At 45.3% G+C, this 24,460-nt stretch overlaps 1 protein-coding gene and 1 long non-coding RNA gene across 2 annotated transcripts in view; both read right to left on the bottom strand.

The window, feature by feature from the left end:
* Positions 1-18,957, bottom strand: part of ltb4r2a (leukotriene B4 receptor 2a) — a 69,368-nt gene extending 50,411 nt beyond the window's left edge. The window contains exon 1 of the mRNA XM_052136933.1: positions 18,804-18,957. The gene's annotated coding sequence lies outside the window, so the exon portion shown is untranslated. The remainder of the gene's footprint in view (positions 1-18,803) is intronic.
* Positions 18,958-20,683: 1,726 nt separating this feature from the next.
* On the bottom strand, positions 20,684-23,776 carry LOC127651252 (uncharacterized). Its single transcript, XR_007971558.1, has 3 exons — positions 23,657-23,776; positions 23,500-23,544; positions 20,684-20,853 (listed from the first exon to the last, which is right to left on the bottom strand). It is a non-coding gene; the product is annotated as an uncharacterized LOC127651252 (long non-coding RNA).
* Positions 23,777-24,460: the final 684 nt, after the last annotated feature.

The raw sequence follows: 24,460 nt of genomic DNA, 5'->3' as shown, positions 1-24,460 counted from the left end.
TAGTCTATCGCAAAAGAAATCTGCCCTTAAGCTTTTTCCATACAGAAATGTGTGCATATTGCTAATTGTATACCTTTCTTATCACAGATGTCCCTATCACTGGGATTTATGTAATTATGGTATGGGGGACTCCCTTTTCCCTTCTGGAGTGGAGATGAAAACCATAGAGTGTTTTTCTTTTATCCTGTTAGTGTCTCCAATTACTCAGGCCGGAGACACAGAACTTCCGATGTTTTGTATTCTGCTTGTGTTTCTCAGGATGAACCAGAGACCTAGAACAAATTTGTGGCTGTTGAATGGTACATTTGTAGCTTTATTTTAAAGAGGGGCTTGCAAATTGGAACCTTTCTGTTACAGTGTTCTCCATGTGGCCCATCTTTTCTTCTCTCGTTTGCATAGTGTAAAGTTCACAGTTAGAAAAGTAAGGTTTTACCTATGCATTGTTCACTTTACAAACCACTTCCACAATACTCTTAGTCCAAACATGGTGCTGAAAGGTTGATCCAAAGCATTCAGTTCCCGTCTGTCGCTCCCTTCAACGTTGTGTCGAGTGAAGCGACAATAGGGGACTTTCTTGAAGACCTTGGTTACATCTGAACTTGAGAAAAGGCCAATGAGAAATTAGCAAACGGAATTTGCATGTCCCTCCCCCAGACATACGGGTATAAAAGGAGGGAATTATGCATCTGTCCATTCAGATTTCTTCTTCGGAGCCGAGCGGTTGTGCAATAAGAGAGCTGAGATCACTTACTGTTCCACTCACCTCTGCAGATCTTACGCTGTTGCATCCTATGGTGCATATCAGCGGCTTTCTTCTTCTCTGCATGGAAGTGCAGCTTTACCCCTGGGTGCTTCGACAGCGCTTCTAAAAGAGAATATTTGTAAAAGAGTTTATTTTCCTCTAAAATAGCAAATACACAGTTGCCGTTGAACGTCCTTTTCAGGACGTGTCTTTATAAAGATGCCCTTCCACTCCTGTAGTTCCTGGATGTGGTCGATTTCTCTCCGCTCCTGACAGTCAAATGCGCTGCCTCATGTGTCTGGGCAGCGATCACAACATGGCAGCTTTTGTGGATGGTTCGTGTTCTCACTGCGAGAACCACACCATGGCAACGTTGCGGTCGTGGCTTTCCTTCTTAAAGTGGAACACCACTCCAGCCGCCCCCCGCTTCGCTCCTTCTTCCCACGGGATTGAGAATGACCCGGCTGGCGATGGAGGTGATTTGGGTATGGCAGCAGGCTCGGTTTTGCCTGGTAGATCCCCACGAACCACCCACCCCCCGACATGCTCGTTGACTTCCGTCCAAGCTCGAGGTGAGACCGGCTCTCCTCACGGCCAGTCTGTTTACTCCCTCAAGCCCCCCGAGCTGGGTAATGAGTACACCGCAGCATCAGAGAGTAATCCGGCATCTGATGCGGAAGACTCGACTGGACTGCCGCCTTCCTTTCTTCCGCAACCAAACTCCTCGCTCAAAGCTCATTAGCTTTGACGGTGGGGCGGCCCACGGGTACTCAGAGATCCCCCAAGTGGACAGAGCGGTTGCAATCCACCTGTGTCCAGAGAATTCTGCAACCTGACGGGATCGCCCGGTGCTCCCCTCCAAGGCCTGTAGGATGACGTCGTCACTGACCGCCGAAGCCTACAGCTTTGAGAGCGGCTCACTTCATGGCCAGTTTGTTTACTCCCTCGAGCCCCTTGAGTTGTGTGATGAGTTCGCCGCAGCATCGGAGAGCGTTTCGTTGTCTGATGCGGAAGACTCAACTGGACTGCTGCCTTCGGGTCAGCACACCCAGTCTGAGGCTGACGCCCAGATGGCCGACATGCTTGCCCGGGACTCCATCAGCGTGGGGCTGGACTGGAAACCTCTGTCCTCCCCACAACCCCCCCCCCCCCCACACCCCTGGTTCCTTTCTTCTGCAACCAAACTCCTCGCTCATCTGGTCTCACTACCCTCAACGGTGGGGCAGCCCATGGTTACTCAGAGATCCCCCAGTAGTTTCAGTGGTGATGAAACAGATGGAGGCCATTTCCCACATCATGCCCCGCCACCGTGACAGCACGGGCCGGTCTCCATCTGCTCGCCAAGAGCATCCTCCTGCAGCTTCTAAATGTCAGGCAGCTCCAGCCTCAACCTGGGCCCATCTCTCAGCCCCAGCGTGGAGCGCCCCACAAGAAGCGCACACCTCCTTTCTCCCAAACGTCCAGGAGGACCTGGAAGGCTCCCAAGCTTTCCTGAGATGGACGACCCAGGGAATGAGATGTTTGCTCAGGATCTGAGGGGCAGCTGTGGCTCAGGAGGTAGAGTGGATCATCTGCTAATCGCAGGGTTGGCGGTTCGATTCCCAGCCCACATGACTCCACATGCCGAAGTGTCCTTGGGCAAGACACTGAACCCCAAGTTGCTCCCAATAGCGCCTTGCATGGCAGCTCTGCCGCCATTGGTGTATGAGTGCTTGTGTGAATGGGAAACAGTGTAAAGTGCTTTGGTAACCTCTAAGGTTAAAAAAGGCGCTATATAAGTGCAGACCATTAACCATCTGGTAAGCTGACAACTCCATCCCCCGGTGGAGGGCCGGGAGGAGAATCTTTAATTTTCTTTGCCCACATTCTAATAGTCAATTTCCTCTTTTCCTGAGTCAGCTGGCCCACAAATGCTGTTCTCACTGCAACCCAGTGCCACACTCCAGCAGTCCTGGCACCCCAGAGACAACAAGTGGCCCCGGGGGCTGTGCAAATATGCATTTCCCCCAGTGAACCTACTTGCAAGTGTGCTGTGCAGGGTCAGGGAGGCCGAAGAACAAGTTACTCTGGTAGGGGCTACTGGCCCACACAGACTTGTTTCTCGGATCTCATGCTCCTCGCGACATTCTCTCCCTGGCGAATTTCCCTGAGGAAGGAGCTTCTTTCTCAGGGACAGGGCACCCTCTGGCATCCGAGCCCAGACCTCTGGAACCTCCACGTCTGACCCCTGGACGGGATGTGGAAGATCTAAGTTGCCTACCACCAGCTGTCTTAGACACGATCAACCAAGCCAGAGCTCCCTCTAACAGGCCTGAATAGGCGCTTGTTTGCAAATTGGTGTTCTTCCCGATCTGAAGGCCAGCAGAGATGCACAGTCGGGTCAGTGCTCTCATTTCTGCAAGAGAGATTGGATCGGAGGCTGTCCCCTCCTCCTTGAAAGGTTATGTAGCTGCCATATCGGCTCTCCACGACGCAGTGGACAGTAAGTCCCTAGGGAAGCACAATCTGATTATCAGGTTTCTTAGATGCCCGGAGGCTGAACCCTCCCAGGCCATGCCTGTTCCCCTCCGTTCAGGCCTTCAGAGACCCCCCATCGAGCCACTAGAATCAGTCAAGCTCAAAGCCCTCTCCTTGAAGACGGCCCTCCTGATCGCGCTCGCTTCCATCAAGAGGGTTGGGGACCTGCAAGTCTTCCTAAGACCGCGACCGGGCTACGTGCCCAAGGTTCCTACGACCCCCTTCTGGAACCAGGCAGTGAATCTGCAAGCATTGCCCTGGGAGGAGGCAGACCCAGCCTTTTCATTGCTGTGTCCGGTGCGTGCTTTTGTACCTATGTGGACCGCACACAGATCTTTAGATGTTCTGAGCAGCTCTTTGTCTGCTTTGGTGGACAGCGGAAAGGGAACGCTGTCTCCAAACAGAGGCTTTCCCATTGGGTCGTTGATGCCATCGCATTGGCCTATCGCACACAGGCTTTGAGCACACTCGACAAGAAGTGTGGCATCCTCATGAGCACTGGTCAATGGCACCTCCCTAGCAGTCATATGCAGAGCAGCAGGCTGGACAACACCCAATACAACACCAATTTTACAATCTCAGGGTTGAGTTGGTCTCATCCCATGTTCTCTCAGGCCCGAGCACGTAGAACATCTGACCGGGTGTTCCTCTTGCACATAGCGCCTTTCCCCTCCACTGAGGTGATCACATTTTCCCAGGAGAGTCCACTAGATTTGCGCTCCCTGGATGTTCTACCTCCCTAGCCCTCTGGTCCGTGAATTCAGTGGAGGAATTCCCCGACCAGACCCACTAAGGGTACTAAAATTACTCTGTACTGGAATAGGTACTCCACAGGATGGTCCGTTGTGGATTAATACCCCTGTGTGTATTTTCCGCGGTGCGGTCCCACTACGGGCAGACCCACGTCTCCCTTGGGCAGTCCCCGCTGCCCCCCGGTTGCCATGTTTGTAGCAACTCCTCCCTCGCAGCAGGTAGGATCTACCACCACGCCATTCCCACATGACCTGAAAACCCATGTGACGTATTTCGCCACTCTTTACCTCCCCCCAGCCTGGGCAGGTGGTGGTCTCCTCCGGGTCTTTTCCCCCTGAAAGAATAGCAGTCGGAAAAGAACGCCTTCCCCGGTGCATGTGATAGCGTTAAGATGGCCCAAGCTGCTTTAACTCTATGCGAGAAATATATATAGAGAAAAGGCGTGGCTGGCGTGGCCTGCTCCCATGCTTGGCATGTGGCTTTGTTCCCCCCTTCGGGGTGCTGGGAACCTAGGAGGTTTATGATGATTTTATGAGGCGTTGGGGAAGAGTACATGCAGTCTGATGCAGCCTGTCGCTTTGGCACGCATCTGCCTGCCCACACTTGCACCATCAGCGCACGTATATGGTTCAGCGCATGGTGTGATTGAATAAGGACCCCTAGTGTCGCTTTACTCAACACAACGTCGAAGTACGCGCCAGACGCACGAAGTGCGCATCAAGGTTACTGTTGTAACCTCCGTTCCCTGATGAAGGGAACGAGACATTGTGTCCCCCTGGCCACAACGCTGAACCGAGCCACTGTTATGGCCGAACCTTATTCTCGGCTCCTCAGTGCAAAACCTGAATGGACAGACGCATGATTCCCTCCTTTTATACCAGTATGTCCGATGGAGGGACATGCAAATTCTGTCTGCCAATTTCTCATTGGCCTTTTCTCAAGTTCTGATGTAACTGAGGCCTTCAAGAAAGTCCCATAGTGTTGTTTCACTCGACACAAAGTCTCGTTCCCTCCATCAGGGAATGGAGGTTACAACATACATGTGTGTGTGTGTATGTGTCTGTGGCAGGGCGGAGGGCGGGGCCGGGTCGTGATCCAACAGGGCCGCTGCCAGGGGCGCAGGAGTCGCCTACCGGCCGCTGAAATGCACGGGGTTTAAGACCGCCGGCGACCATAGAGTCTGCTACAGCTTGCTTCATATGTTTGTTTCAACATCATTAAGTTATAGAGGGTAAAGATTATCATTCAACTGAACTGTGCACATGCATTTTTGACATATATGTTCTGTCACGTTCAGAAAGAGACATATTCCAAGAACATGCCATGCAATTTTTTAGGTTAATTAGTCTACAAAAGGAATATATCAACTAAGTGCCCATTCATGCTGTTTGATATGCTACTTCACTTGTGCGCTGTCTGCAGCTGAAAGCATTAACACATCTGCCCTAAGTGGGATATACCTCTCATCATGATCCCTTTGTCTGCATACTGCCCATTAATACTATTTTATACAGCCATTTTTGCAGAAGTAATAATAATAATAATAATACATTTTATTTGTAATGAGCCTTTCTCAGACTCAAAGCACTACAGCATGTACAGAACAAAATAATCAAACATGTGAATAAAAATATATATAGAAGTATCAAAAAAGAAAAAATACATAAAAAAATAATACAATTATAAACTGAAAACTTGACTAAAAAGATGTGTTTTAAGAAGTTTCTTAAAACAATCCACAGAAGCAGCATCCCTAATAGATGAGGGTAGTGTGTTAAATAACTTAGGCACATTATAGGAAAAGGCCCTTCCCCCCATGGTTTTTAATTTACAACGAGGCTGACACAGAGAGAGAGAGCCAGCAGAGCAGAGAGAGCGAGCGGGAATGGATGGAGTAACCAAATCACAGATGTAATCTGGAGCCAACCCTTGTACTGCTTTATAGGTTAAAATCAGAATTTTATAATCAATACGTGGCTGAACTGGAAGCCAATGCAGTTGCTGGAGCACGGGTGTAATGTGATGGCGTGAGGATGTATGAGTCAAAACACGTGCGGCAGAGTTCTGTATATTTTGCAGTGTCCTAATAGAATTTGCTGGTAAACCCGCAAAAAGAGTTACAATAATCAAGCCTGGATGTAATGAAGGCATGGATAAGATTCTCTGCATCAGGCCTAGAGAGAAATGGTCTAATACGTGCAATGTTCCTCAGATGGAAAAAAGCAACCTTTGTTATGTTTTTAAAATGTGAATTAAAAGTTAGCTGGGCATGAAAAATCATGCCCAAGTTACGCACCTGGCCAGAAGGGGACAACTGGGTATTGTCTACTGAAATTTTAAAATCCTTACATTTACTGACATTAATTGGAGTACCAATTAATACGATTTCAGTTTTGGAGCAGTTTAGTTGTAGAAAGTTGAGTTTCATCCACGCTTTAATTTCCAACAAACAGTCAGAAAGTTTTGAAGAGGAAGAATTAAGATCAGGCTGAGAACTGATATAAATCTGGGTGTCATCCGCGTAACAGTGAAAGCTCAGGCCATACTTCTGAATGATCTGCCCAAGAGGCAGCATATAAACACTAAATAAAACAGGACCCAAAACTGACCCCTGAGAAACACCCTGACACAGAGGCACAGTCAGAGATCTGTTAGAACCCAGGTAGACAAATTGGGAATGATCTGAGAGGTAAGATTTAAACCAATTTAACACAATTCCAGACAGACCGGTCCACATATGCAATCTATCCAATAATATGCTGTGACATATGGTATCGAATGCAGCCTTAAGGTCTAACAAAACCAAAATGCCACAAGCCCCAGAGTCGGCTATAACGAGCAGGTCATTCAGGATCCTAAGTAGAGCAGTGTGGAGCGGAGGGGGGCGGGGCCGGTCGGAATATAAGGGATAAAGGCGGCCGGTGACGATGGTTCGAGAGAGAGAGAATTACGGACATGTCCGTCATGTGTGTTTGTTTATGTGTTTTTGAGTTTAAGTTTCTCATTAAAATATAATTTATGTTGACAAGCCGGTTCTCGCCTCCTCCTTGCCCATCCTTCAACTGTGTTACAAGCAGTCTCTGTACTGTGTTCAGATCTAAACCCGGATTGAAAATTTTCTAGTAGGCCATTCATACAAAGACGAGTATGGAGTTGGCCAACAACCACACGCTCAAGCACTTTTGCCAGGAAAGGTAAATTAGAGATGGGTCGATAATTTGAAATATCAGTGATATCACTCCCAGGCTTTTTAAGAACTGGGGTAACTGCAGCCATTTTTTAGAGCAGAAGAGAGATTCCCTATATTGAGTGAAGCATTTACAATAGCAGTGATGTGGGGCACAATGACAGGCAGACAGTGGACAGTGGCAGGTAGGTAGTGGATCAAGTAGTAGAATTCAAAATCAAAATCAACAGTACTGAAACTTGAAAAAGCAAGACCAGAGAGATTAGGAGAATGCACCTCAACAAACTCAGAAGCATCCTCACAGGCAATGGTGTTATAAATATTCTCAATCTTAGATGAAAAATAATTGAGAAATGCATTACACTGCTCAATGGTAGGACAGTTTAAGTTACTGGGAGATTTAATTAGATTATTAACTGTTTTAACAGAACTCTAGGATTTGAGATGTTACTACTAATAATAGTAGAATAATATGCCGCTTTTGCAGCTTTGAGAGCTTTATGATACTCAATCTGATGCTGATCAAACATTGATTTTTTATATTTCCGTTCGAACTGCCTGCCTATCGCCTTCAATTTGCGTAACTCAGATGTATACCAAGGAGATGATCTCTTAAAAGAAACAACACATTTTTTCAAAGGGGCAAACTCATCCAGAATAGATGTAAGAGCAGCATTATTCTGGCCAATAGAGGCCGCAACTGGTAAATCACCCATAGTATGACTAAGAAGATCAAGATCAATATCACTGATTTTCCTAAAACAGATAACACATTCTTTCACTGTCTGCAAAGAAGGAGGAGTTAGATTGAACGTGAGGAGCTTATGATCACTTATACATACATCAGTACACTCAAGTTGTTCAATAAGTACTCCTGAGGTGCAAACCAGATCTAATATATGTCCGTGTTTGTGTGTCGGAAAATTAACATGCTGAGTGAAGTTAAAAAATTCTAGTGTATCCATAAAACACACAGCATTATTGCAAGCCATATTGTCAACATGAATATTAAAATCACCAGTTAAAAGAGTAACTGGACAGAGTGCACTGGCAAATCAAACACAGTAAATTCAGAAAAAAATGCAGTTAAGTTTGGTAGGACGATAGATTTTTAACACAATAACTGATGAGAGACCATTCAGCTTAAAGGCCAAACATTTACATCAGATCTGTAAATGACAGCAAGACCGCCACTTCTACCGGTGGAGCGGGGCCGGTCAAGATAAGTGTAGCCAGGCAGAGCACACATATTTAGATTGAAATAGTCATTTGGCTGATGCCACATTTCACAAAGGCAGAAAAAGTCCAGTGTTTTGTCCAAGATAATATCACAAAGTAAAGCCGCTTTGTTGTTTATAGAGCGAGTGTTCAAATGTGCAAACCTGATTGTGTCAAGACGGACACCCCAGCTAGATGGAGTAGAGTTCTGGATGTAGAAGTAGTTAGCAGGGAAGACTTGACGCAAAGATAAATGGCGGCGATCCAAATGCCTTTGCGATCAAACTGAGTTTATACCGGCTCCGCTTGAATGCAGATTCCGGCGGAAGCCACGATGAACTTATTTTGGCCAGCAGAGAAGTTGTAGCGATCACAGTTTTTCCAATCGCAGAGGGTGCAAGATGACCAAGCTGTAAAAGTTCCCTGGCAGAGTATTTCAGCATAGTGCAATCCGGGATGTCGAGATAAATCTTGCCGTAAACTACAAATAATGGCAGTATAAAAACAAATAAAATCCAGCAAGGCCGCATATTAGCAGCAGGTAACATCAGCCGATATAAAACCAGTCAACGGCACCATGAAATAAACAATTTAACGCGCTGGTGGAGAAGCGGCAGCCACAATTGCGCCAGCGTCCTCCTCTCTTGACTCAGAGACCTAATTGTGTTAGAAAAAAACAGTGCATATTATGGCCACGTATAAGGTATTAGTTCCATGAATGCAGAATGAAAACATGCCAAATTACACATTCCCTACTGCATATATTTTACTTTAAATCATCAGTGGTTAAAAGGCTTCTTTTGCTTCTACCTCAGCAAGTAAAGATGCCGACTACCACACCTGGAGTCGCAACTTCTGGCAGACATTTGCAATGAATTCTAAGTTCCCCTTCTGTCGCTCTCTCCACGTTGTGTCGGAGATGCGACACTAGGGGTCTCTCTTGAGCATATATGCCTCTGATCTATGAAAAAAGGCCAATGAGAAGTTGGCAGACGGTATTTGCATACCCCGCCCCCGGACATACGGGTATTTAAGTGGGCAAATACGGGAGTTAATTCAGAAAATTTATTCGGAGCCGATGGTCATGTATGCAGTTTGCTGCGAGTCACACACCAGTTCCTGCTATTCCTCTGACGCTCTGCATGCTGTTGGATTCGACGGTGCACAACAGCGGCTTTCTCCTTCTTGCACTGCTGTGCATTGTTGCCCCTGGGTGCTTCGACAGCGCAGACAAACTCAAATTAGTTCTATTCAAAAGAGTGATTTTATTAAAAGAGTAATTTCCTCTAAAAGAGCAAACACAGCCTCATTGAACGTCCTTTTCAGGACGCGTCTTTCTCAAGATGCCTTTCCGCCCTGTGTTGTTCCTGGATGCGGTAGAGTGCTCTCTGCTTCAGACGGCCACAGGCGTTGTCTCGTGTGTTTGAGCAGCGATCACACCGAGGCTACGTTTGTGGATGGTTCATGTTCTCACTACGAGAACATGACCATGACAACATTGCGGTCGCGACTTGCCACTCCAGCCGTCCACCGCATTGCTCCTTCTTCCCACGGGATTGAGGACGATGCTGTTGGCGATGGAAGCAATCTGGGGATGGCAGCAGGTGCAGCGCCTCCGGGTACGGCCCCTCGGACCACCCGTCCCCGGCACGCTCGTTAACTCCCGTCCATGGTCGAGGAAACAGCGGCTCGCCTCACAGCCAGTCTGCCTATCCTCTCGAGTTTGAAGTGGATGAGCTCGCCACTGCATCGGAGAGCGCGGTATCTGATGCTGAGGACTCCCCTGGGATGCCGCTTTCGGGCCAGCACGCCCAGGCTGAGGTCGACGTGCCGATGACCGACATGCTTTCCCGGGCCGCTGCTAGCGTGGGCTTGGATTGGAACCTTCCATCCTCCCCACAGCCATCACGGCTGGATGACTGGTTCCTGGGGTCCTGGCGGCGCTCACAGCCTCACCCCCACCCGGTTCCGTTTTTCCCGGAAGTGCACGATGAGCTGACGTCATCGTGGAGAGCACCCCTCTCCACTCGTCACACCGCCACTTGCTCATCCGCTCTCACTATCCTCGACGGTGGAGCGTGCCATGGATACACGGCGATTCCCCAGGTGGATAGGATGGTTGTGCTCACGAATGCCCCGGAAACCCTACCACCTGGCAGGGCCGCCCTGTACTCCCCTCCAGGCCCTGTAGGGCAACATCCTCGCTGACCGCGAAGGCCTACAGTGCCGCTTCCGCCCTGCATGCCAAGGCCCTCCTGCAAATCCACCAGGCCAAGGCACTCAAACATGCATGGGGGTGGCCCTGATACCAACATGCTGCAGGAACTGCGCTCAGTGACCGACCTCGCCCTGAGAGCGACGAAGGTCACAGCGCAGTCACTCGGGCAGGCGATGGCCACGCTCGTGGTCCAGGAACATCATCTGTGGCTGAACTTGGTCGTGATGCGTGAAGCCGACAAGACTCGCTTCCTCAATGCCCCTGTCTCCCAGTTCGGCCTCTTCGGCGACACCGCTTAACAGTTCTCCGCGGTGAAGAAGCAGATGGAGGCCATCTCTCACATCATGCCCCGCCGCAAACCTGCCGCCCTGGGCCATGCCCTGTCTGCTCGCCGAGGCCCCCCCTGCGGCTAAGAAACACTCTGCTCTGCCTCAGCCTGGGCCCAGCTCTCAGCCCCAGTGTTGAGCACTCCAAAGAAGGCGCACGCCCCCTGTCTCACAGACCCCCTTGAGGACCCGGAAGGCTCCCAGGCACTCCTGAGACGTCCGACCCAGAGTCCAAGACGTTAGCTCCGGAGGTGGTAAGACCGTTCCGTCCCCCAGTGGAGGGTCAGGAGGAGAATCTTGTGTTTTTTCATTTGCTGCACCTGCGGTGCCCACATTCTCAATAAAAGAGCTATTTCCTTTGTCTCTGGGTCACCTGGCCCGTAAATGAAGTTCTCACAGCACTTTGCTTCCAGATCTCAACAGTCCCACTGCCTCCCGATGCCATATTACCTGTTCCGCCCCACTGCAAAGCCCCGCCGTGTACGTCCAAAATACTCGTCCCCTTGGTGCCCCTAGCACGGAGTTTAGAGGCGTGGCTTTCACTGCCCAACCTGTCACACTTGCTGCACCGGACCATTCGACTCGGTTACGCAATTCAGTTTGCCAGGCCTCTGCCCCCCTTCGCGGGCGTCCATTTTTTAGAAGTATACGGCGAACATGCCAAATCCCTGCGCACGGAAATTGCCTCTCTTTTACTCAAAGATGCGATAGAGCCTGTACCTCCAACCGAAATGAAGGGTTTCTACAGCCCTTACTTCATTGTACCCAAGAAAGGCGGCGGCTTACAACCGATCTTGGACTTTGAACGGGCTCTGTTCAAACTCCCGTTCAAAATGCTTACCCAGAAACAGATTCTGACTGGTGTCCGGCATCTAGATTGGTTCACAGCGGTAGACCTAAAGGACATGTACTTTCACGTCTCGAATCTGCCACAACACCTTTCTACGGTTCGCGTTTGATGGCCAGGCGTATCAGTACAAAGTCCTCCCCTTTCGGCCTGTCTCTGTCCCCTCGCGTCTTCACGAAAGTCGCAGAGGCAGCCCTTGCTCCACTCCGAGAAGCCGGCATCCGCATACTCAGCTACCTCGACGACTGGCTCATCCTGGCCCCCTCGCAAGTGTTACTATGGGCACAGAGACCAGGTGCTCAGGCACCTCAGCCATTTGGGACTTCAGGTCAACTGGGAAAAGAGCAAGCTCGCCCCGGTTCAGAGCATCTCTTTTCTCGGCATGGAGTTAGACTCAGTCTCAATGTCAGCACGTCTCTCCAACGAGCGTGCACAGTCCATGCTGAAATGCCTCGCTTCCTTCAAGCCAGGCAATATGGTCCCTTTAATACATTTCCAAAGGCTCCTGGGTATATGGCATCCTCCACGGCGGCCGCGCCGCTGGGGTTGATGCATATAAGACCACTTCAGCACTGGCTTCAAACTCGAGTCCCAAGACGAGCATGGCGCCACGGCACACACTGTGTGAGGATCACCACCGCCTGCCGCCAAACCTTCAAACCCTGGACAGACCTCTGCTTTCTACGGGCAGGAGTACCCTTGCAGCAGGTGTCCCGACTCATCATGGTCACGACCGACGCCTCCAGATCGGGTTGGGGCACCGTGTGCAATGGCACGCAGCCGCGGGACATTGGAACAGGGCCCCGCTGCACTGGCACATCAACTGCCTAGAGTTTCTGGCTGTTCTTTGCCCTGAGGAAGTTTCTCCCGTTAGTTTGAGACAAACATGTCCTAGTCAGGTCAGACAGCACCACAGTGGTGGCGTACATAAATCGCCAAGGCGGATTACGCTCCCACCGCATGTCACAACTTGCCCGTCGTCTACTCCTTTGGTCGCTGTGTGCCACTCACATCCTCGGCAACCTCAATGTGATAGTGGACGCGCTGTCACGACAACGCTTGCCCAGTGGGGAGTGGAGGCTCCACCCCCAGTCGGTCCAGCTGATCTGGGAATGGTTCGGCAAGGCCCAGGTAGACCTGTTTGCCTCCCAAGAAACCTCCCACTGCCTGCTCTGGTACGCCCAAACAGAGGCACCCCTCGGGGCAGACGCATTGGCACACAGTTGGCCCACGGGGCTGCACAAGTACGCATTTCCCCCAGTGATCCTTCTTGCACAGGTGCTGTGCATGGTCAGGGAGGACAAGGAGCAAGTATCCTTGGTGGCGCCCTATTGGCCCATTCAGACTTGGTTCTCGGATCTCACGCTTCTCGCGATAGCCCCTCCCTGGCGAATTCCCCTGAGGAAGGACCTTCTTTCTCAGGGACGGGGCACGCTCTGGCACCCGCATCCAGACCTCTGGAACCTACACGTCTGGCCCTTGGATGGGATGCAGAAGAGCTAGCCGGTCTACCATAGACCGTCATAGACACAATCAACCAAGAAAGAGCCCCTTCTACCAGGCATCTTTATGCCCTAAAGTGGCGCCTGTTCGCAAATTGGTGTTCTTCCTGAGTCGAAGACCCACAGAGGTGTGCAGTTAGGTCAGTGCTTGTGTTCCTACAGGAGAGGCTGGAGGGGAGGCTGTCCCCCTCCACCCTCAAGGTGTATGTCGCCGCCATCGTGGCTCACCATGACACAATAGATGGCAAGTCTCTGGGTAAGCACAACTTAATTATCAGGTTCCTAAGAGGCGCCCGTAGCCTAAATCCCTCCCGGCCAAACCTGTTCCCCTCCTGGAGGCCTGTGGTCCTCACGGGCCTCCAGAGACCCCCCTTCGAGCCGCTAGATTCAGCTGGACTCAGGGCCCTCTCTCTCAAAACGGCCCTGCTGATCGCGCTCGCCTCCATCAAGAGGGTCAGGGACCTGCAAGCGTTCTCTGTCAGCGACACTTGCCTGGAATTCGGTCCGGCAGACACATATGTGATCCTAAGACCGCGACCGGGCTACGTGCCCAAGGTTCCTACCATGCCTTTCAGAGATCAGGTAGTGAACCTGCAAGCGCTGCCCCAGGAGGAGGCAGACCCAGCCCTTTCGTTGCTGTGTCCGGTACGTGCTTTGCGTATCTATTTGGACCGCACACAGAGCTCTAGACGTTCTGAGCAGCTCTTTGTCTGCTTTGGGGGACAGCAGAAAGGGAACGCTGTCTCCAAACAGAGGCTCGCCCACTGGGTAGTCGATTCCATTTCATTGGCTTATCACACCCAGGCCGTGCCCCCCCCTGCGGGTTCGAGTGCACTCAACCAGAAGTGTTGCATCCTCGTGGGCACTGGCCAGGGGCACCTCCCTAGCAGACATCTGTAGAGCAGCAGGATGGGCAACACCTAATACTTTCGCGAGATTCTACAATCTCCGAGTTGAGTCAGTATCGTGTTTTCTCAGGTCCGAGCCAGTAGAACTCGGTAACACACTGACGAACTGGCCGGGTGAATCGCTTGCGCCTAGCGCCCTTTCCCTCAGCCGAGGTAAAATAGTGTGCCTTTTTTCCCAGGAGACCCCATCTCTCGGATCCCTGGTTGATTCCTCCCTAGCCCTCATGGGTCCGCAGTTCAGCGCCGACCCAAGCCACTATGGGTACTTAATCTACCCTGTACTGGAATAGGTGCTCCACAGGTTTAAGGCCTCCTGTACGGACTCCCCCTGTGTGTAATCTCCGCGGTACTGTCCCCTCACGAGCGGACCCCCGTGTCTCCCTTAGGCAGTTCCAGCTGCCTCGGTCGCCGTGCTTTAGCAACTCCCCCCTCTACAAAGCTGGATCTACCACCGCGCCAACTTTCCCACATAGGTCCTAAATGGCCATGTGATGTATTCGCCACCTTTACCTCCCCTGCAGGGTAGGTGTGGTCTCTGCAGCATTTCCTCCCCCTGAACGAATAGGAAACTGGGTAAGACCCCCTTCCTTTAATGCATGTAAGGGCCCCGGCTGCAATTGCTCTATGCGAGAAACATAGAGAGAAAAGAGGCCCAGCCAGGCTTGGCCCGTTCCCAGGTTGGCAAGCATCACCATGTTCCCCTATCTAGGGTAACCAGAAGGATTCTGATGACTTTAATGCAGCATTGGGGAAGGGTACGTGCAGCCTGATACAGTTGGTCGTGTTTTGCACATAAAGAATACCTGCCCGCTTCTGTATCAGCAGTTCACGTACATGGCTCAGTGCATGGCATGATTGAAGCGGGACCCCTAGTGTCGCTTCTCCAACACAACGTGGAGAGAGCGACAGAAGGGGAACGTCTAGGTTACGTATGTAACCTCCGTTCCCCGATGGACGCAACGAGATGTTGTGTCTTCCCCGCCATGTCACTGAGCCGAGCCACTGTTGTGGCCGGACCATTTCCCGGCTCCTCAGAAAGATCCTGAATGAACTCCCGTATTTGTCCAATAAAATACCCGTATGTCCGGGGGCGGGGTATGCAAATACCGTCTGCCAACTTCTCATTGGCCTTTTTTCATAGATCAGAGGCATATATTGGCACTCAAGGGAGACCCCTAGTGTCGCTTCTCCGACACAGCGTCTCATTCTCTCCATCGGGGAACGGAGGTTACATACGTAACCTAGACATTAATTTGCTTGTGAAAATAATGAATAGCAAATTTGCTACAAATTTGTGCAAAGTTTGCGACTAGTTTGGCAGAACTCTAGATTTTTTGTAAGGGATGTCAATGTATGTCCCGTTTTAGCAGTGGCCAAAATTACACCATAAATTCAAGCAAAGTTATAGAAATGTATCTTCATATTTGCATTTAAAGCCATATATTACCAGCATTTTCTCAGAATGTTCACGCCTTTCTTTTCCGTAAAGAGAAAGAGAGCGAGAGAGTTCACGTTCATAATTGCACATATTCGACACAACTTGCCATGATGTGATCAGGTACTAGACACATTGGAACCAATTGCTTTTAGTGGCAATGACATTGCACAAGTGTCAATGTGATTTAAGAGCTACAGCAGAGGGATATATCGCTAGTGAATAGTGACCTAAATTTTCATCTTTTCCTCACAAAAAGCTATCATATGGCTTCAGAAACCAATATCAGAGGAATATTCTGTTGCACACAAGTTAATTTGATGACTTTTATGGTGCTTTTTAGAGCTTAACAGCCAATGGTGGCTGTATACTTTCATTGTAATGATGAAGAGCAGCTTGGACATTCTACTTAACTTTTTCTTTCCTGTTTCACAGAAGAAAGAAAATCATTGGTTTTAAGGATGAGTAAATGATAAAAGAATTAAAAAATTTTTAAGGTTAGGTATCATCGTATATTAGGTATAATCATGTTATACCTTTTTCAATGAATTCTTGTGACATGAATAGTATTTTAGTTTTATTTTTCAATACACAAATTCTGGTGTGCAGTGAAAACATCTACATCTATTGTACATCTACATCTATTACTATAGATTCCCTTAAAAGTCATTCGATAGGTCATTAAAGAAAAAAATCCCAGACCAGGGTTTAGACAGCTTTATTGCAAAATCTGAGAGTGTCAAAGTAGTGAATGGAAATACAGAAATGTAAAGACTGCAAATGTAGTCTTTACATTTACATTACATGTGTGCAGTTGAAAGGGACTCCTAAGAAAGAGTCTTAGATAAACAAGGAAGTAATGAGAAAAGTGGAGTGATTTTTCAAAAACAACATTTTTCTATTAAGATATTGCTCCCTTGCAGCGAGACCAGACATGAACAGAGCAAACTTGTCTACCAGGAAATCTTTCACAATTCTTCCCTCATCCCACCAAAACCAAACCTATACAAATCTAGGATAATTATGAAAGGCAGCAAGATAACAAGAATCACTATCTTGAAGTTCAACACGCTTGGGTGACATTCCAACATTCTGATTCTAATGTGGCCAGTGTTTGGATGGTTAAAGGTTTTTATCTAGTATAAGTCTGACATAATCTAGGCTAAGTCTTACATAAACTGAGACATATGCCTCAGACTGACACAAAAATCTTCACACTCATCAACAAAAGCAAACACGCCCTTGGCAAGAACACAATAGAGTAATACATTTATAAGTACACCTGCGTACATTCACACTAACCTGTGCATAAAAACACACCAGTATAAAAGAAAATAAATCGCTGTAATAGATGAGCACATGCTCATTATTGTAAACCCAGACAGAATTTATTCTGAGTCATTCCCAAAAGTTCTATACATCCACCACACCTTGCATTGTTGTTTATGAAATATTGTTGCTGATTTGGGAAAGCTTTCAGCTACCAAATAGAGTACAGTACCATGTAGAAAATGCAAGAAAAAAGTTTTCAGAAGCCTATACAAACAAAGAAGGTTTCTATTAATGATAAAAACTGCAGACAGCCCAAATTAAATTTAACAAAAGTTATGATTGTGAATAAAGCTTGTTTTCTTTTGTATGCGTTTTGCATACATTTACAAAAAAGCAATATCATAAAAAGTGATGATATCAGATGGTAATACATGGTACTGAATGATCACCATATTGATGTACCATGGATTGGCACCAAATATCATATAGTACATGTCCATGGAACACATGTGGAAAAATAAAGATGTCTTAGTTACTCTATGTTGTTATATTGCAAAAACACGACTTTAAAACAATTTAAAAGAAAACACCCATACAAACGCACGCACACGCACACACAGACACACGAAAGAAATCAAGAATCAACTCCAAAGCTTGGAATCGATGACTCTCTATAATTTAAATAATAGATAATAAAATGTATATAAAGTAAACAATCATAATTTCTCGACAGATCATTCATTCTTTTATATATTTGTCAGCCATCAGTAAATCTGCTTCATTTTTTTCATCTGTATGAAGCAACATGCCCTTCAACACATCAGACAGCTGATTACTAGACCGATATAGTCTGTCTGTATTGTACTTTAGATTAAATGAATAATCAAATAAAATGCCAAATGACAGAATTTAAAATGGAAAACAACTTCCCCAATGTTACCTGTCTGCAAACAACAGGATCAAGAAATAGTGATTTAGCTCCCCAGTTCACATAAATAAATAGGTAGGTTAAAGGTTAAATAATAAAAGGACTGCACTCATAAACAATTCTCTACTCAGTCTACCACTCTACATTTTTACAATATGTTTTAAAACCGTAAGCATATATTTTTTTTCATTAGCCTAAATTTTACAATGGGAAAGCAAAAAAATTATCAAGAAAATGAGCCTGAAATCAACTCTTGGAATCAATTTCATTGATTACGAAACTAGAAATCAAAATAGGATTTGATTCCAAACATTTCTGGAATCAAACAGCCTCCTGTGTTATTTACTTTTTAAGTGCAACAGTTTTCTCAGTTGGCTCAGACTTTCACTTCCAACTACATATCATGAAAATGTGAGTTTACCAACTCTTTAAGGCCCCTTGTAAAAAAAAAAACACACATCTTGAGACTGCACTGTAACTAGCACTTTTTAATGTGAGAGCTTATCCTGTGTGAGCACAGACGAAAACAAAAATCAAGACATGCACTGATTGTTATGACAACGGCAAAGTTTACACAAGATTTAATAAAATAAAGTATTTATAATGCCGAATTCAGACAGGTGTTATATTAATGAAGGAATCTCCAGAACTGTGTATGGGAAAATCTTTTACTCATAATCTAATCTCATAAAAACACTATAAGGTACAATGATTAAAAGTGAAAATTATCTCTCACATATGAATCCATGGATTTGCGTAGCCAAAACTTTTTAGCGTAGTTAAAACATTTTTTATAATTTCCTTTTGAGCATACCTTCACATCCTTACTGCCCTAAATGTGCAGTAGTTAATCATAATTACTGATAACAATTATTATCATTGAACTTCACTACTGACATACACTGACATAATCATATGTGATCTAGAGGAATCACAGAAACAACTCTTACCTTCCAAGACTTCCAGTTGTTGAAACAGGCTACAGGTGAACAGGAAAGTTTGTATGTTCCCTTTTATTTTGTATAGTAGTTCTGTACCCTAATGAATTAACTAATTCAGTCTTTCCTGGTGGCCTTAATGTGGTGGACTATTTGCAGGTGTATCTACATTCTACAATTCTACATTCTGTGCTGCCTCATGTAGCAGCATGTTATCTCTCTCTCTCTCAAGACAAGCCAAGGGAGGTGGAGTTTCTCTTTCCTGTCTCAGCTTTCCATATACGTTATCATTTGGCCTTCTGTGATGCATTATTTGGAAATATATAGCTACCAATGACACACTTACACACTTCAAATTAAGAACACACACACACGCGCACACAAAGAGAGACAGACAAAGAGAGAATATCTGTCTGAGCAAACACTGCTCGATCAAACCACTGTTACAAATTTCTGAATCAACATCCTACATACACCCGTTTACTTATAAATCTCAATGGGGACATAACCTGAACTTCAATATAATTATTATAAAGACAACATATTATTTAAGACAAACCTTAACCTCCACACACAGACACATCTGAGTTACTGTCAGTGATTCTCAGTCATTGCACAGTGATAATGGGTAATGAGTGAGCAAAACAGTGTAACAGTAATGTCCCTACGTTGGTATTACTGTTACACCCTTTTACTCATTCATTACGCATAATCTCTGTAGAATGACTAATGTAGGGCCTACTATACCTAACAAAACAAACATTTCCTCATATAGTCTTTAAAGAAAGTTTATGATGGGAAAGAAGGGGAATTCAGAACCTGGTGGAGAAATTTGTGAAATAGTCAACAATAGTTGTTTAATAAATATACTTTTAAACATTTACAACATTTTACAAACATTTTACTAATACATATGGATGAAAAATAAAACAGTTTTACAAACAGCAATTAAGCTGTATAAAATTTATGAAAGACAAGTTCACAACTTAATCTTTAAATTAATATTTAAATAAATTAAAAGAATTGAGCAATCTTTAAATAAAGCCCATATTATTAATTCAGAATCTATGTTAAGTACTTAATAGTTAAACTTATTGAGTTTGAACTTCTGAGTAGTAAGCCTAAACAAAATGTATTAAACAATACAGTTTGGTAAAAGGCAAAAGCAACAATATTTTCTTTAGCATTAATTGAACTAATTTTATACTTATCAAATGTAAGCATATTAAAAAAAATAAAAATCAAACTATTATTAGGAATATTGTTTTGAGTGAAACAGCAATTACTGTGCATTGATCTTTGCTCTGTTTCTACTTCCAATATCTCTATCAGGAGCTTGTCATGGTCATTGTGCAACATGATTTTCCACATCATCTGGTACATTCTTTGTGGGACTTTTTCTCTGCTGTAAAAAGTAAATGATTTAGAATAAGAAGTTATTAATAAAGCTACATGGTCTAACTGAATGCAAACTTAATTAAATAAAATATATTCAAAGGTAGGCCCTTTTTTATGTAATATTCAGACTACAATTTACCAACTTCTTCATTGAATGGATGTTTCATTCTAATTCAGTCAGAGTAGACTGAGGAAGAAATTCAGTCTTATTTCTTCAGTGTCTGGATTCTGCCACATCTGTTGGTTTAGTTTATAGTTTTTGTGGCTGGATTTTGACATCCATGTTTTGTTCTGTCTTGTGTGAACACATGGCTTTGGATTTGTTTTCATAGCCATGTGTTCTTTGTGTCTTGTTTATAGTGTCAGGATCCTGTCACTTGGTTTGTATCGTTTTGTGACTGGATCCTGACACTCGTATCTGTGTCTGTTATCTGTGTGAGCATGTGGCTTTATTTGGGTTTTTCATTGCCACATGCTCTTCTGTCTTGAGTGAGGACCCCGCCCTCTTGTTTGCCTGGTTATCAGTTCATTAGTTGCGCCTGGCTTCCTCATTACCCTCCTTGTTTTCTCCCCATTTTAGCTCTCCTCTTGTTCAGTTTTGTGCCAGGACGAGATCGCCACTTGGGCGAGGGGGTTGAAGTGACGTTGTGATCTGGTGACTGGACTGGAAACGAAAGCACGCGTGGCATGAAAATTTGTACTCGCAACAAATAGGGACATTATACGATAAACTTGACATAGAACAATACACCAACGACGATACATTAACAATACTCGACACTGACAATGGCAACATGAGGGCTTAAATTCATGGACAAGGGGAACATAAACCAATGATCAAACAGAAAACTAAACAAGATAACAGGACTAATAACCATAAACCAATGACAAACTAGAACTAATAACAAAGTAATCAAACAATGAGCCAATGAAAACAAGACACATGAACATGGAGGGAAACAGGATGATCACATGACAAGGAAACAGGAACAAAACATGGCATGGAACATGAACAAACATTTTAAAATAAAGAACATAAACAAACATGAACAAAAACACATCTAGATGTTACAAATAGAAGGTTTGCAATGGATAGAGCAAAAAAGACTTTTCAAAAAATATGTTTTTTTTAAATGATTAGAACCTTTTTATCTGCAAGATCAGAAAGGGAAGATTTACTCTTGGATGTCTATTATTTGTTGCACAGGTTAACAGTAAATTAAGTGATGATACAGTTTTGTTTGGTACCTGCACATGTTTGGGTGTTAGGAAATGAGGTGGCTGATAGATTAGCGAAAAGTGCACTTGGGAAAAGAGAAGTAGATATTCAAGAGTCAATGGGGAAATGTGAGATGAAAGCTATAATTAAGAAGGAATTAAATAAAGAATTGCAGGGAAGATGGGATAGTAGCAACAAAGTTAGGTGGCTTTATAAAATCAGGAAAATAGTAGCAAGTAAATGGTCTATGGGAATGAATAGAAGGGAGGAAATATTGTTAGCTAGGCTCAGACTGGCACATACAGGCTTAAACTCAACTTAGGCAATTATGAGTAAGCATAGGGATGGATTGTGTGACAACTGTAGGATGTTAGAAACGTCACGGTTACTGTTGTAACCTCCGTTTCCTGAGGGAGGGAATGAGAAATTGTGTCGAATGAAGTGAAGCAAGGGGTCTTCCAACACCCCCCAAAAAGATGTCATATACAGACCTTAGGTTCCCGCACCCCTTGGGGGGAACAGGTGCTACATGACTAGCATGGGAGCAAGCCTGGCAGCCGCAGCCTTTTCTCTCTCTATGTCTCTCGCATAGAGTACGAATCAGCTGGGGATATCTTAGCTTTATGAAATGCGTCGGGGAAGACGGTCTTTCCCAATCCAATTCTTTCAGGTGGAAAAGACCCTGCGGAGGCCACTTCCAGCCCAGACTATAAGGAGGTGGCATGTGGCAAATACACCACGTGGGTTGTGAAGCCGCATGTGGGAGCGGCATGGTGGTGGTAGGTCATCCAGTTTGTGTAAGGCCCGGTTGAAAACTCGTAAGTACAAGATTGGTCGCAACCCACTGCCCTTTTTGGTACAATGAAGTAAGGGCTGTAGAAACCCGTCTTCATCTCGGCTGGAGGGACGGGCTCTATCGCATCCTTGAGAAGCTAAATAGTGATCTCTGCCCGTAAAGCATTGGCTTTTTCACCGCGTACGGAGGCAGAGCGAATACCGCTGAAACATGGCAGGAGCCGGGCGAACTGGGGCACTCCCTTTATACCCATATTTCCATGGGTGGGAAATGCTAATTCTTTCTGCTAATTTCTCATTGGCCTTTTCTCAAGTTCAGAGGTACGCGAGGCTCCCAAGGAAGACCCCTTGTGTCACTTAATTTGACACAACGTCGACTGAGTAACAGAAGGGGATCTGTGGAGCATGTACTGTTGGTATGTGATAAGTAAATGTAATATCGTAAAAACTCATTTGAGAGCATTGAGTGTAGATCAGTAAGTGTAGAGGATATTTGGGGTCTAGCTGATACACAGGTGTATAAAGCACTTTTTACCTTTCTGCATGACTCAGGTTTAGATAGAAGAATATAATATGGTGCAATGCTTGGATTGGGACTGCGTGGGGATTTGGTAAATGATGGAGGAGGTGAACACGCAGTGCCAACTGATGCCGGATCCACAACATAGCTCTATGATCTTGGCAGAGCATCATATTTTTAGGCAAAAAGGTATATGCTCCTAGGAGTGAACAGCCATTAACAAGAAGAAGAAGAAAAGTCCTGTGCCAGATTGTTTTGTAAGTTTGTCAGTGTGTTTCGTGTATTCAAGTCTTGCCTCTATTCAGTTCCTGGTCTGTCTTGTCTTAGTTTATTTTTTCATTTATTTTTGCCCTGCTTTGTTACTCTACCTCATGAGTTTTTGTTTGTATTTTGTTTATTTTTAATAAAGCCTGTTGAAATTGCCTCTGCTTATGCGTCCTCCCACAAATGAATGGTCACTTCAGGGTTTTGATTTTAGCAGGTATCTGAAGATTAAAGTCTGCCATTTCTTCAGGGTCTTCAGCAATGATTTCATGACTATTGTATATAAAAACAAGCACACTACATCAGCCCTGAGCATATTATCTTTATCAATTTGTAGCATGTTAAGAGAAATAACAGCAATTCTTATGTCTCTACATGCCAGTCATTTACACTTCTCCCTCACTCCTACACTGATACTTACTATATTTGAGAATATACTGCAACAACCAAAACTAGCATTTCAATTAGTTAAATGAGGTTATTTGAAATCAAGACTCTTTTCTTATACTTACTAGTACAAAAAAATGCTCTTTACTCCAACTGGCATAGCCTATTGCCTAAAGAAATATGAAAAAAAGAAAGAAAAAACATAAATGCCTTGATGATTCTAGAAGAAAGACTGTGGTACAGACAGAGGAAACAAAAAAAACAAAACAAATACAAACAAACCTGCTCTTTCCTCCTGGTATGCTGGACCATCGTCTTCATCATCATCCTCCTCCCCATCTATTTGCAGATCAGAGTGTTCCCCTGATCATCACTGTTCAGAAACAATAACAGTGAATGCTACAACCAAACAAGGCTTATTTTAGCAACACAAATAATTATTCAGCATATATATATCCAAGTAAACCATCCTTACAGAAGTTGTTCTCATATACTACATGAACATATACACCAGTCAGCCAGAACATTAAAACCACCTGCCTAATATCGTGTAGGTCCCCCGCGTACTGCCAAAACAGCACCAACCCGCATCTCAGAATAGCATTCTGAGATGCTATTCTTCTTATCACAATTGTACAGAGCAGTTATCTGAGTTACCGTAGACTTTGTCAGTTCAAAACAGTCTGGCCATTCTCTGTTGACCTCTTTCATTAACAAGGTATTTCCGTCCACAGAACTGCCGCTCACTGGATGTATTTTGTTTTTGGCACCATTAAGAGTAAATTCTAGAGACTGTTGAGTGTGAAAATCCCAGTAGATCAGCTGTTACAGAAACACTCAAACCAGCCTGTCTGCACTGTAAAAAAAAATCATAATTTTACAGAAAATAACTAAATAATTTTACAGTACATTTCCATTTTTTTAATTTACAATCAAAACAGACATTTTCATAATTATAGACATTATCTGTAAATTAATAACCCAACTGGAATTTTACGGTTTATTACAATAATGACAAATTACATGTATTTCTCATTTTTTACGGATAAATTACTATATTATTTTACTGTATTTTTCAGTTTTATA

Source organism: Xyrauchen texanus, chromosome 1 (assembly GCF_025860055.1).
Source record: "Xyrauchen texanus isolate HMW12.3.18 chromosome 1, RBS_HiC_50CHRs, whole genome shotgun sequence".
In the NCBI taxonomy this organism is placed as follows: Eukaryota; Metazoa; Chordata; class Actinopteri; order Cypriniformes; family Catostomidae; genus Xyrauchen; species Xyrauchen texanus.
The sequence above is the reverse complement of the archived record's forward strand: the minus strand, read 5'-3'. Positions and strand labels throughout refer to the sequence as shown.